The sequence below is a fragment of the Felis catus genome, chromosome B4 (genome assembly GCF_018350175.1).
Source record: "Felis catus isolate Fca126 chromosome B4, F.catus_Fca126_mat1.0, whole genome shotgun sequence".
Lineage (NCBI taxonomy): Eukaryota > Metazoa > Chordata > Mammalia > Carnivora > Felidae > Felis > Felis catus.
This window is the reverse complement of record NC_058374.1, coordinates 117,225,602-117,240,571: the sequence shown is the minus strand read 5'-3', so window position 1 is coordinate 117,240,571 and position 14,970 is coordinate 117,225,602. Positions and strand designations below refer to the sequence as shown.

General features: G+C 44.6%; 1 long non-coding RNA gene and 1 pseudogene across 2 annotated transcripts in view; both read right to left on the bottom strand.

Moving 5' to 3' along the window:
- LOC123386688 overlaps positions 1–14,970 on the bottom strand; it is a 56,806-nt gene that overhangs the window by 25,543 nt on the left and 16,293 nt on the right. For both annotated transcript variants that reach the window (XR_006600978.1, XR_006600979.1), the window contains exon 2: positions 3,518–3,731. This is a non-coding gene — a long non-coding RNA (uncharacterized LOC123386688). The remainder of the gene's footprint in view (positions 1–3,517; positions 3,732–14,970) is intronic.
- Positions 7,363–8,023, bottom strand: LOC109501926 (annotated as a pseudogene).

The following is a 14,970-nucleotide window of genomic DNA, read 5'->3' as shown; positions in this document are numbered from 1 at the left end:
AGCTAGGGTCTGCCAGTGTGATAGTGGCATTTGGTTCCCTTCATCTTGGAGAGCAGAAGTGCAGAGAGAGAGCCCAGCCAGGAGAGCGATAGGGGTAAAGAGCAACCTCGCAGATTCGGCTGAGGGCCACTGTGAGGGCAGGGGTGGGGTAAGGAGAGCTGAACTCAGTCGCAGGGTGTGGGGGAAGGGCTTGTCAGCCCACAGTGACCTTCAGGGCTGGAGAGAGAGGGGAAGAGGAAGCACATTTTAGCTGCTCCTCGCTCACGGCTTCCTGAAGGCGGGGCTCCTGTTCCCTGGTGCACGTCAAGCTTTCCTCTGGGCTCACAAGGAGCCACGCACTCACATACCCACATGTGGCCGAGGTCCAAGGCATGCAGCACTGAAACTGCTAGGGACTCCGTCCCCCAAATCCTTCTGGATGCTGAAAAGGAGGCTTTGATTCATATGTTGAGACTCTGGCTTCGTAGTAACCTCATTTCCCCAGCTTGGAACCAAATTCTCTGAAGAGCTGGCCAAAAACCTTGGCCCGTGTGAACCTCTCTAGAGTTTCTGGCTTCAATAGCAGATTCATTTTGAATCTAAAATTGTTTGTTGAATACAGAACCGGCTCTCTTTAGCTTCCTTTCCTCTCTCTTCATTTCCTGTTTCCTCTTCTCCCTGTCTCCTTCGCGTCTGCTCAGTTATCAAAGAACTGCAGTGCTATTTTCAGGAATGTTCTCAGGCCAAGCCCGTGGAATGAGCCCCAGGCTTGAGTGTTCTGGGGCGCCCGCAGCCAGGTCGCAGTTCTCTTCCCAAACCGAACACCATAATCCTTAACCAACGTCCCTGGCGAAATTAATATTCTTTATGGACCCAGTTTCTGATTATATCCATCATCACCCCCCCCCCCCTGCTTCTCCAGATCTAATCACAGTGGTATTAGAATAGAGTGCCTGAGAAAGATTTTGGAATCCGACAGTCCTGCGCTTAACTCTCAACGCTATCATTTGGGCTTGTTACTGAGTTTTCCCATCTGTAAAATGGGGACAATGGCAGCTATTCTGGAGGCTTGCTAGGAGGATCAAATAAGAGGATATATGTGTAAAGAGGACACTTTATTCATCGGAATTCCTCTTAGGAAGGTAGAGCTGTGTTTGTGGAGAAAATACTTTGCTAAGCGCTAGAAGTAGAAACTGAGATCCTTAGGGCCGGAGGTGGGTGGGACCCTCCCAGCAAGACAAAGGGAGGATTTTGTTTGCAGCTCCAGAAAGGAAGTGGGGGGCCAGGAGAGGGCGGAAGCCCTGGGCTCCTGAAGTGATCCCTCCCCGTGTTTACACCCTCCCTCCACCAAAATCTTGAGTCAGGTTTACCAAATTCATGAAGTACGTGAAATAACGAAGGAAAACAGAGAAGGGGCTCAGCCTTGTCTCCAGGGAGCTGTGGGGCAAAACTATGGTAGCATTTCAGGAACAGGGAGGTGGGGGCAGAGAACACCTAAGGACAGAAAACTCAGGGACCCTCCTGGAAAGAGTATTGGAACTTCAAAGGCCATGAATCTCAGAACCAGATTTCTCAGGGGTAGGAGGCACCAACAGACAACCAGGCTAACCAGTCAAGACACTGTACCTTAATATTATTATTCCCTATGTGGTGCTTTTCTGGGTCTTTCCTTCTTGATCTACAGTCTCACTTAGACTTTACTGCCTCCAAGAAGCCTTTTCTGATTTCTCCAATGTGGGTTAGAACCTTCAACTCTGAGCTTCTCCCATGAGTTCTTATCATAGGAGTGTTCACCCTGAGTTATAATTGCCTATTTGAATATCTGATCTCCTATGAGACTATACTCCATTTGGTCAGAGCTAAATCTCTGATACCACTGTGTTCCCAGATGTGTCACAGCCTCTGACACATCATAGGTTCTTGTTATCTGTTCAGTGCACTAGGATAAAGTAGAAAAAGCAGTCTTTGGTATCCTATAAAAACCAGATTCAGGTTCTGATTTTAATATTTAAAAGCTGTGCAACTCTGGGCATGTTACCTAACCTCTCTGAGGCTCAGTCATCTCCTCTGTAATTAGGATGGAAGGTGCTGGGTCAGTGTAAGGATGGAATCAGCAGATGTTTATTCCTCAACTTACTCTCTTATATTTGGCCCATCCCTTCCATCCACACATCCCTATCAAGTCAAAGCCCCCAGCACCTTACAAACTCCTACTTTTTCCTCTTTACTTCACACTGTGCCTCTTGGATTTATGAAGCTCTTCTTCTGTACCAGACAATATTCCAAACTAAGAGTCTTCGAACTACAGCCCATGGGCCATGTATATATAGCTTGGCACCTGTTCTCATACTATTCATGAGCTAAGAAAAGTTTTTACATTTTTAAATGGTTGGGGGAAATATAAAGAAGAATATTTCTGGGGCTCCTGGGTGGCTCAGTTGGTTAAGCATCCAACTTTGGCTCAGGTCATAGTCTCACACAGTTCGTGGGTTTGAGCCCTGCATCGGACTCTGTGTTGGCAGCTCAGAGCCTGAAGCCTGTTTCAGATTCTGCGTCTCCCCCTCTCTTTGCCTCTGTCTCCCTCCCTTTCTCTCTCTTTCTCTAAAAATAAATAAACATTAAAAATTTAAGAAAAGAAGAATATTTCATGACACATGAAAATGATTTGAAATTCGCATCTCAGTGTCCATAAAAAACTGTCTATTGGCCCAGAGGCACACTCATTCCTTTCCCTATTGTCTATGGCTGCTTTTGCACTGCAGTGGCAGAGTTGAGTAGCTGTGACAGAGACTGTATGACCACAAAGCTGAAAATATTTCCCACCTGACACCTTATAGAAAAAGCTTGCAAATCCACATTCTAAGCAGTTCCCATGTCGATGGTTATGAAGTTCTCCTTAGTGCGGTATGAAGTCAGTATCATTATTGCCCTCATTTCACAGTTGAGGAGCCTGAGTGGAGAGGTTAAGCAATATAGCCAGGGTTTCACAGCTTGTAAATCAAGTTGGGATCAAACTCTTGCTGCTCTGAAGTGGCAAGAGGACTGGAGACAATTGCAGATAGCCTCTGCACCACGCTGGGGAGTCTGGCTGTGAAGGTTCTTGATCAGGGAGTCACGTGAGGACGCAAAATCTTAAAGTGATCGCTGCGGCCGCTGAATCAGAGGAGAGAGCATGACAGAAGTAACAAAGAGTAGGCACGATGAATTTGAACACTGGGGCTCAGCTTCCCGGGTTTGATTGCAGACGGCCGCTTATCTGTGTGACCTTGGACAAGTTATTCAACCTCTCCCTGCCTAATTTCCTTAGCTCTCCAATGGGGAGAATAATAGAATCTAGACTTTCTCTTATGGGGTTGTTGTAAAGACTGGAATGGAAACTTTTGTCTTATTAGTCTGTCTTGAGGCACAGAGCCGCCTCTAGACATTCGCTGTGGTCATGCCTGTTATTCATCCTGACACGAAGCCACTGCTCCCTCTGTCCCAGGCACCATTCCAAGCAATCAAGATACAAAGAGGAAGAAAGACAAAATCACCAGACCTGCTTCCTGCACGTAAGTAGCACACGGTCCACTGACTGGCGCAGGAGAGAAAGTCAGCACCTGGAAGCAGTGTCACAGGCGCTATGATGGGCCATCACAGGAAGCAGAGACAGGAAGACCTCATTCTGGCTCTCCCTTCTACGGCTCAGGCTCTCACTCCTTCCAGAACACACCAGGCATCCTGCTGGGTTTGTCCCATGCGCTCGTGCAGGCCTAAATGGGGAAAAATACAAGCACAGGTAGTTGTCCAACGCCCTGGCATGGAGCTATGTCTGTAAGACTATAAAGTACAAATCAGCCCAGGGTACAAGACCTCTGGGAGAACCTGGGCCACAGAATTATTTGGCCACTTCCACCTGCCAAATCACAAAACAACAAATTCACAGGAAGGGCTGTTGATGCTGAAAAAGCCTAGCAGGTTCCAACCTGGAAACTCGTATTTGTCCTTACTAATGTGCCTTTGAGGTACAGCAAAATCCAGGGCAATTAGGAATTTCACCGTATAATAGGCCAGCATCGCCTGCTTGCTTTTTTTTAACTATTGTTTATTAAAGTTTCTGATTTGTTATTTAGAAGTGTGTATTTATGTGTGCCCATGAAGCTATGCATAGAAGATTGGCAAAATACACCAGTGGCTTTCAACTAGGATGGGGGTGGAGCCATTGGCATGTGAAAGAAGAAAGAGGCTGTTTACTAGTATCATCTAACTTTTTCCTCCCAAATACTCATATGCTTGCCTTCTCCCTCAGGTATAATATCTTAAGCGTAGGCATATTTTGAAAGCTCCCCAAGTAATCCCCACGTATGCCTTTTTCTTCCACTCCCATCCCCTGCCTGATGTATAACCATTAACCTACACCAAATGTTAACAGTAGTTATATCTGAGTATTGGCATTATACTTTTCCTAAAAATTCATCTTTTTTCTTTACCGGTGTTATTAAAATTCTACCACGAACATGTAGGCTAGCACAGTAATTATATGTGTTGGTTCTGGAGTCAAACTGTTGGAAGTTCAAACCTAATCATGGCAGGTCACTGTGCCTCTGTGATCTCATCTGTAAGAGGAGAAAAATAACAGTAGGTATCAAACTGGGTTCTTGTGAGAAGTAAATGCCTTCGCACACAAAAAGTTCTTAAAGCAGTGCCTGGCATGTAGGCTATTCGACAGGAGTTACCGGCAATATTAACACATAAGAAAAAATTAGCAATCCATTTTTAAACTGTAGAACATTTTGAAAATAAAAAACATAAAGAAGGGAAAAAAAGAGTCCCTGATGCTTGCATGTTTTTGAATATTATGGATGCTGGATGGCAAGCTCATGCTGTGTTTTTTCCATCTGTGAAATGGGAAGACAGTACTCCACTGGGGGCGGGGGGGGGGGGTGCAGTGGGATACAGAGAGCTGTGAAAGGGCTCCCTAAACTTACGGTGGAATTAAAAAGTGAGGGATGGTTGTTATTACTCGGAGTAGATTAACTCAGCATAAAAGAAAAGCTACACCGGCCGTGGGGCCAGAAGGCTAATGGTGGCGGGAAGGAGATGGCTGGGCTTCCCCTTCCATCTCATTGGTTCCAGCCCAGAAACCCCACCCTGGCTGGAGAGAGAAGATCTGGGCTTCATTGAAAGGCACCCAACCATTCTCTTTTTTGTCAGACATTAATGGACACTCTGCTTTGCGTATGCATTTCTTTCTTCTCTTTCAATTCATGTTTGCGTTTGGCATCTCTGTGTCATTACTGATTAGCAAGTTGCAGGCAACTTTATAGATAATATTCACTGATGCCAGGCGCTGTTCTAAGAGTCACCATAGTAACTCATTTATCCTCCAGGCAACTTGAGAAGACACCTTTTTATTACCTCCTCTTTCCAGAGGAGGAAACTGAGGCATGGAGAAGTTAAGTAACTTGCACAGTCTGTAGGTGACGGATCTAAGATTCAGACTCTCGTGGTCTGGCTGCAGACTGTTGATGCTTTTAGTCACTAGACTAGAATTCATTTCAGACTTGATGACAATCAAGACAATTAGGGGAGAAGAGGCTCCAGGAAGTCTACTGCACAGCAGTGCTCTCCGATCTGGGGTGACTACCCTGTGCGGAGCATTTGCTGAGACTGCGATGTCTCAGAGCCCCTATCTGCCGGCTGACCTCAGCCCTGAGATCCCTTCTGGGTCCATGAGCCCTGGCAGAGCCAGGAGAGAGGTCCAGGCGATCTGACTCCACAGCCTCTCCTGCTCATCATGAACCTAAACGGTCTTGAAAGGAGCAGAAATTGGTAAAGGGTTTTCGGAAACAAATGTTGACACAAGCAGTTGGTGTTCATGGAGACTCCGCATTCAGAATCCCTTTCCATCTCATGCCTCTGGCAACTGGTGAGTATGACTGTAAACACTTCGGTGTCCAGAAGCAAGTTGCCAAAGACCCTCTTTTTGAAGGAAGAACACCCGGCCCTCACTGCCGGGGATGCAGCCGAGATCATTCGATGCCCAGTGATGTCTGCTGCTCTGACAGTTCCTGGGATCCATTCCTCCAGGAGTTTGGACAGCATCTGCTCTGAAGGTGGCCTTTCCTCTCCCAGAACATGATGTCACTCTCCAATCCTAAGCCTCAAATGGTTTGCAGATTTTCTGGGGTGACTATTTCCTGTGTTCTGAGATCCCAGGTGGTGAGAGCATTCTGCCTGAGAATTGTGGACAGCGTTTACATGGAAAGCTGCTTATATCAATTAGGACGGGGCTGGTGGCAAGGAACAGAACACACGGCCCAAGGGGCGCCTGGGTGGCTCGGTCGGTTAAGCGTCCAACTTCGGCTCAGGTCACGATCTCATGGTCCGTGAGTTCGAGCCCCGCGTCGGGCTCTGTGCTGACAGCTCAGAGCCTGGAGCCTGTTTCAGATTCTGTGTCTCCCTCTCTCTCTGCCCCTCCCCTGTTCATGCTCTGTCTCTCTCTGTCACAAAAATAAATAAACGTTAAAAAAAAATTTTTTTTAAAAAAGAACACACGGCCCAAGCTTGCATACACAATGAAAGGGAGTTTGTTAACTCATGTAACTGAATCGTCTCTGGGTAGATTTCAAGCCAGGATGGACTCAACCATGTCACAAAAGACCCAGCATTTTTATGTCTTTTCTCAGCTTTCTATGATGTCAGGTTCATTCCAGGGCTGGTTCCTCTCAAAAGAGCAAGAGGACTCCTGGAAGCCTCAGGGAGCATGCTTCTTTGTTCATTTTGAGTAGAAGGAGTAGCTGTCCCAAATTATTAAATGTAAGTCCTGGGCCCCTGATGGGGTCATCTAAGGTCAAATGCCCACCCCTAAACCAATCACCGTGGCCATAAGCAGACCACAGTTTTTTGTTTTTTATGTTATTTTATTTATTTATTTTAATTCAAATCCAATTTTTTTTTAAATTGGTGTGTGTGTGTGTGTGTGTGTGTGTGTGTGTGTGTGTGTGTGTGTGTTAACTGACGGTCTCCTATAGTCTTACTTCCATGAGTGGCTGCAACCATGGGAAAAGGGGAGGGGAACCAGTCCCGAGAAGGAGGGATCATGTTCACAACATTCTCCTTACACACAGAACTAAACAGAGGAGCACGGTCACTACCATGGTTAGAAGCTGGCGGTATGGGGGGCACCTGGATGACTCAGTCAGTTAAGCATCTGACTTCAGCTCAGGTCATGGTCTCGAGGTTCATGGGTTCAAGCCCTGAATCGGGCTCTCTGCTGTCAGCTCAGAGCCCACTTCCCCGCTTCAGATGCTCTGTCTCCCTCTCTCTCTCTCTCTTTCTCTCTCTCTCTCTCTCTCTCTGTCTGCCTCACCTCTGCTCATGCAGCACTCTCTCTCTCTCTTTCAAAAATAAACGTTTAAAAAAATTTTTAAAAAGGAATGAGGAGGAACAAGTGGGGAACAGAACTGTTGCTGAAAAAATACAGACCCTCCATAAACTGCAGTGCCTAGGGACACTGGATCTGCTTCGACCTAAGAGGAATCAGATCAAAAGTAGTTTAGGAAGGCTGGAACCATCAGGGATGGAAGGAGGAGGAAGACAAAGGCTGTTCCTCCAGGGAGAAATTATACTGCCTCCCCCCAGCTTTTCTGCCAGGGTGCATTGGTGCCTGAATTTCTCCTAACAGTTTGCTTGTAATTCATGCTTAATCTCCATCAGCTTCTTCTAGATGACATCCTAGGAGCTGGCATGTGTCGTTCTGCTCCCAAGGAGTGCAGACTCAGAAGTCCTGAGGATAAACACAAGGTCCCCTTCTTGCTCTCCTCCATCTCCTAGTTTGCATCACAGAGGCTGTAACAGCAGACCTTGGCCAGCAGTGTCTTGACAAAGCACATAGGGGTTGCTGCCAGCCTGGCCCTCCTCCCAGAGGACTTTTCTGTCCTCCCGTAGGTCTCAGAGCACTACCTTCTTGTGCTTCTTCACCTCCTCCGGCATAGATGGCTTGTGCACCTGCGTATCATTAAAACACCTTGATGCCATCAGAGATAGCCACACCAGAGGCCATGTCTCTGGAAGTGAAAAGGAGATGGCGAGGAGAGCCAGAGAAGGTGAGAGTCACTGTACTGCTGCCAGGACGCAGACCACAGCTGCTTTCAGTCAATCAGTGGACCCCTGGATCTGGAAAGTGAACACCATGCTCCCCCCAGTACACTGTTCTTTTGATTTCTCATGGCCTTTTCCGGAGCCATGAAAAATACCAAATATGGTTCAATAAAGCAACAAAGTAAATGGCAACTACATTCTTCTAGTTATTCAAGTCAAAAACCTTGGAATAATTCTTGACTCCTTCATTTCTCTTAGCCGGCCCCATGTGCAGTCTATCATTAAACCCTATCAGCTCCACTACAAAATGCATCAGGAATCTGACCCCTTCTCACTTTATCCATGGTGTTACGCTGGTCTAAGCTGTCTTCATCTTCCATCAAAATATTGTCCCCTGCTTTCTCCCATGTCATCTCATCTACTGAGAAGCCAGAGGAATCCTTTTATTTATTTTTTTAAATGTTTATCTTGAGAGAGAGCATGAATGAGTGGGGGAGGGGCAGAGAGAGAGAAGGAGAGAATCCCAAACAGGCTATGCGCTGACAGCGTGGAGCCCAAGATGGGCTCAATCTCATGAATTGTGAGGTCATGACCTGAACCGAAACCAAGAGTCGGACGGTCAACCAAATTAACCAACCCAGGTGCTCCCAGAGTAATCCTTTTAAATAGTAGATCATATCACATCACTTCTCAGCTCAAAAGCCCCCAGTGGCTCACATAACACTCCAAAGAAGAGTCAAAAGATATAACAGTGGCTTTGGAGACCCTATATGTTCTAGCTTTTTACCTCTTCAATTCCATCTCCTACTACTTTCTCCTTGCTGATTCTGCTTCGGTCAGACTTGTTTCTCACTGTAACCCCAAAATATCAAGCGTACCCCCACCTTACAGCCATCCTACGTGCTATTCCTTCCGCCTGCAACACCTTTCTTCACAGTATCTTCTTGGCTCACTCCCTTTCTTCAAAAGTTGATGTTATCAGAAAGATGTTACATGACCCCGTGTGAAGACATACCTAGTCTATCTTGAAGCCACTGACCTGGATTTTCATCGCACTTACCACTAACTAAAATATGTAAGCATTTGTTTACATGTCGTTTTTTCCCATACTAGAATAAAAGCTCTATGATAACAAGGTCATTTACCACTATATCCCCAATATCTAAAACAGTGAAAGCATTCAATAAATAGTTACAGAGAATGAATAAAAGATTTTTAATGTTTATTTACTTATTTTGAGAGAGAGAGAGCTTGTATGAGTGGAGGAGGGGCAGAGAGAGAGACAGAGACAGAGAGAGAAAGAATCCTAAGCAGGCTGCATACTGTCAGCATGGAGCCTGATGCCAGGCTCGGTCTCATGAAGAATGAGATCATGACCTGAGCCAAAGTAAGGGGTCAGATGCTTTGCCAACTGAGCCACCCAGGTGCCCCAGATTTTGAACAAATAATACACCAAAGAAGAAATAGCTAACAACAGATGAAAAAACGTTCAGCCTTTTCAAGAAGCAAAGAAATTGGTTGATTTTTTGTTGGCCATGGCAATATTTTTGCCTATTAAATTGGCTAGAACAATCAAATAATAAATCCATTACTGTTGATAACAATGAAATTGGTATTTTCATGTATTCTTGGCAGTCTCACTGATTCATTAAGTAGATATTTATTGGGTATCTACTATGTACCAACTGTTGTGCAATTTTCCTGTGTATACCCTAATCCATAATAAGGTCCAAAGTCTGTGTATTTGTCAGGATAGAATAGTTCAGCTGTGGCAACAAATTAACTCTGGAGTCCTAGAAGTTTAATATAACAAACATTGACTTCTTGCTCTCTCAGCCTACCTTCCTCAGGTTGGTAGAGAGGTAAGGTTTACTTGTCCTTCCCCTCATGTTTCATTGGCCAGAACTAGTCACATCACATGGCCCTACCCAATGGCAAGGAGGCTGAGAAGTGAAGTTTTCTGCCTGCCCAAAAGGAGTGAAGAAACAGATATTGGCAAATGTTAATAATGTCTATCATAATCCTTGATCAAGAAATCTTAACACCCTACTGGAATAACCTAAAGTACATTAAAATACATTACATACATTAAAAGTACATTAAGGGAAATGGTCATCAATATCTTGTTTATTAGTCTGAAATATTGAAAGAATCTTAAATGTTGACTAATGAGAAAATAATGGAATTATAGTTTATCCAGGTAAAATAGATTATTACACAACCATAAAAATTATAGTTAATAAAGAATATATATACAATAACTATTATAAAATAGGAAGTAAAACTTGGGAAACAAATGAAATAGATACTATAATTATATCATAAAATCTACCTAATAAACATATCCTTTAAAAATACATAAAATGGGGCGTCTGGGTGGCTCAGTTGGTTGTGCATCCAACTCTTCATTTAGGCTCAAGTCATGGTTCCAGGGTCATGGGATTAAGCTCTGCAGTGAGCATGGAGCCTGCTTAAGATTCTCTCTCTCCCCCTACTCTGCCCCTCTCCCCTGCTTGCCAGCTCTGTCTCTCGCTCTCAAAACAAAAATACATAAAATGTATTCATTCAATAAATATTCATTCAACAAAACCTCCTATGTGGTAAGCCCTGCATCCAGATTCAGGGATAAAACACACTGTGTGTGGCCTGGAGGTGCCACAGTCATATAAGAATATTTAAAATGGGCTAAAAGAAACCCCTGTCTAAAATCATAACAGCTATTCTAATAATTTCATGGGTTCACACAGGGTAGACTTTTATCCCATTTTCACTTGGATCATCAAGGAAATTAGAGACAATGAATCATCATCCACTCAACGGATAGTGACCAAACATATACTAAGTGGGTGGCCAAGATGACCAAGATGCCAAATCATGCTTCTGACCTCAGAGGACTTGCACTCTAGCTGGAATCCTATGTGTTAGAGCAGCCTGGTCCTTGCTAGCCTCAGCTTCTGTTCTGAAGAACTTCTTTATGTAAGGTTCCACATCAGACCTGTGAAAATTCCTGGTGCCTAAAATAGTGCCTGGCACATAGTTGGTGTCCTATAAATTCTGGTGCTTTCCAAAACCTACTGTACATATAGGCTTCCCATCCCAGCTGATAACATCAATATCCTTCATTGCTCAGTTCAAAAATACGGTGTCATTCTTGACTCCTCTCTTTCTCTTGTACTCCACATCAAATCTGTCAGAAAACCCTACAGTTCCCACCTTCAAAAAATATTCCTGAATTACACCACTTCTCCCTCCACACTATACCATCCCAATCCAAGTCACCATCATCTTCCACTGTTACTTCATGCTGTTGTCTGAATGTCTGTCCCCCCAAAATTCATGTTGAAACTTAATCTCCAGTGTGATGGTATTAGGAGGTGGGGGCCTTTGGGAGTGATTACATCGTGAGGACTCTACCCCCATGAGTGGTATTAGTGCCCTTATAAGAGAGGCCCCTTCTACCATGTGATGTGACAGCCAAAGGAAAGCCATTTGGGTTCTCACCAGACGTCAAGACTGCTAGCACCATGATCTTGGACTTCCCAGCTTCTAAGATTGTAAGAAATAAACATGTGCTATTTATAAGCTACCCAGTTTATAGTATTTTTGTTACAACAGCCTGGACAGACTAAGACGCTGCAGTAACCTCCTGACTGGCCTCCTGGCTTCTGCTCTTGCCCTCTATAGCCCGCTCTCTACACAGTAGCCAGTGAGAACTGTTTAATCCTATCTGATCATGATATTCCTCTGTTTAACTCTACTCAGACCACTCTGCTCTGCAGTCAAATCCACGGCCCTTACAATGGCCTTTCTGGTCTTTCTTCAGAAGCTCTTGACCCTGGCGGACTCAAACCCTCCATTAGTAGCAAACATTGTGTAACACCTCCTTTACAGTCCAGAAATCAAATTTAAGGGTAATATCACCACACTCCATATACAATTTTTAAAAAAGAAAATCACATAATGCCCTATCTAAATTACAGAGCAGAATTAAGAGAAAGCAATTCATAATAAAATATGGATTATGTATTTTAACATGGAAATATTTAGACACAACTACACTAGGACAAATACAGCTCCATGAATCTCAGAAGCCCTATCGAATGGTGCCACCCCACTGAAAACCACTGACCTTCATCATCTGGTCTGCCTTCCTCTCTCTAACCTCACACCAGCCATCATGTCCTTCACTCACTCTGCTCCAGCCATGCCCAGTTTCCCCATTATTTCCAGACCAAAAGGCCCTGTTCCTGCCTGGGGTCTTCACAGTTGCATTCTTCTGCCAAGGAGATGCATAGCTCACTCCCCTACAACCTCAGCTTTTGCTCATACGTCACTTTCTCGGCAGGGCCATCCCTGACCACTCATTAAAATACCAGCCCTCTTCCCCACGTAGTACTCCCTGTCACCCTTCACTGCTTGGTTTTCTCCATGCTACTTATCTGAAATACTAGATATTTTTTAAACATGGTATTGTCTGCATCTGCTCCATGAGGTCATAGATTTCTACTCTACTGTGTCCTCATTATATAAGTTGGTGGCTGGAACACAGTGGGTGTTCAATAAATATCTGTTGAATGAATGAGAACAATGAATGAGGGGTATATACTGAACAGCTGAATGGATTGCTACAGACATCTAGCAATCATGACATTATTCCTGAATCACTTGCCTCTACTCCCCCTGTATCTCGCTCCTTCCCCAAAACTTTTCTTCTCCCACATACTTATTGCTTTCTACTGGAGATATTCTCTACCCTCAATTTAATGCTTGATCTGGCTTCTTTTTCTTGACCTTGGTGTCACATCTGGCTTACAGATTTGTCTAACTCCTAGGTTCGATCATATTGTGACAGCTTCCTAGCAATGTCCATCTTGTCTCCCTCCCCTCCAGCTTCCCAAACACTCCATCACTTTGTCCACAAATGCACTTCCCCCAATATGCTTGTCAAACTCCTACCCATCCTTCAAGGATAGGTTCAAATTCCTTCTTTTTCTTCCTTAAGGACACCTGATCTTCCATCCAGAAGTCAGTTTCATGTCCCAGAGACCCATACTTATTTGTAACTGTCCTGGACTCCAATAGATCCTTTGCTGTATAAAACCTTTGTGTTCTCTTTATCCCTCCTGCCAGAGTTTAAATTAAGTACAGAGAGTAAGTTTTATTCATCTCTTGCTTCTCCCCTGGTACATAGTAGATGGTCAATGAACATTAAATGAGATCATTTATGTCAAGCCCTTAGTATAGCTTCTGGACACAGTAAATGCTCTATTACTGCTGGCTGCTAATACTAGGCTTTTTTTTTTAATATGAAATTTATTGTCAAATTGGTTTCCATACAACACCCAGTGCTCATCGCAACAGGTGCCCTCCTTAATAGCCATCACCCACCCTCCTATCCCTCCCACCCCCCATCAACCCTCAGTTTGTTCTCAGTTTTTAAGAGTCTCTTGGCGCTTTGTAGCAACGTGGATGGAACTGGAGAGTGTTATGTTAAGTGCAAATACTAGTTAATACACAATGGAGGCAGAGTTCAGCCCCACCCAGAGGACAGCTACAACCAATGAGGTCTGCCAGGTGGATTTTGAGAGTCTGTGTTATATCTGAGTCTTTGTTTCTCATTCCCTGTGCCTCTTCCCATCTCAGCAGGTGCCCCATGTTCTCTGGACCACCCGAGGTCTCTTGCAGCAATGGACAGACCCTAGGTCAGGCTCGCAGCTCCCCTCTCATGTGTCTGCAGATGTCTTCCTCTCGGCCTGTCACAGGAGCTTACTAGACTGCTTGTAAATATAGCCCATAGATGGGGGAGGTGGTACTTAATCCTCCTGGACCAACCTTCAATCAACATGGTTGGGAGTTGTTGTAAAAAATGCCCCAGCCTCCTTGATTTTCACTGGAAGAATTCTAAAGCATGCCCCATATGGTTTCTCAAGAGATCTCTACTAAGATTGAGTCCCTGTTGCCCCAACAATAACCTATTTGTTGGGTTTTCTCTCCTCTCTGACTTACATCACCCACTTCCTTAATTGTGCTTTTTGGGATCACATCCCAAAACTATAGGCACTCAAGTTCTGCTCTAAGAGAAAACATCATCAGTCAACATTCCTGAAGAAATGAGTGTCCAGCCCTTTACTCTGACAAAGCCCCAATGCTCCCCATCCTGACACTACCTCCCTATGGCCATCCAGTACAAGCTCTCTGCCACCAGAAAATCCTTGGGTTATCTGCAAAGACAAAAATGGGGGGGGGGGGGGGGAGGAGGTACAGGTAGAATTTATTCTAAGTTTATCCTTATAGAAAATGTGCCCAGGAAAGGGTTGCCATGACTCACCATTTAAGAACAAAGTCCTTACTCTCACTCTCAGATGTGATCAAGCACTTAGGCCTCTATAAGGACACATTCCTTCTTTATAGAGACAAACATGCTATGAAAACACAAGGAACTTGCTGGTTTATGACTCAGTTTTTCCGGTGCTGTATATTTATCAATGAGGCTCTCATGTATTCCCCAAAGCCTGGTCCCTATTCTCACTGAGCACAGGACTAGATTATATCCCTCAGCCTCCTTTGCACTCGATGTGGAATGACTGGGTTCTGGCCAATGGAATGTGACAGAACTAATGTGTACCACCTCTAGGCCTGGCCATTAAAACCCTCCCATAGATGATCCTCTATGTTTTCACTGATTCTGTCTGAAAGCAAAGGACTCCATGATCCCAGCATATGGCAAAAGTCAAGGTGGCAGCAGCTTGAGGCCCTTAGTCACCATGTGGAAGGTGCCTACATTGGCTTGGCTATGAGAAGAAATAATTATTGTCTTAAGCTGAAATTCCAAGGTTTGTTATAGCAGCTACTGTTATGCCAAGCAATATAAAAAATGGCAGCTAGAAGTGGAGTGCTGCCATCACCAAA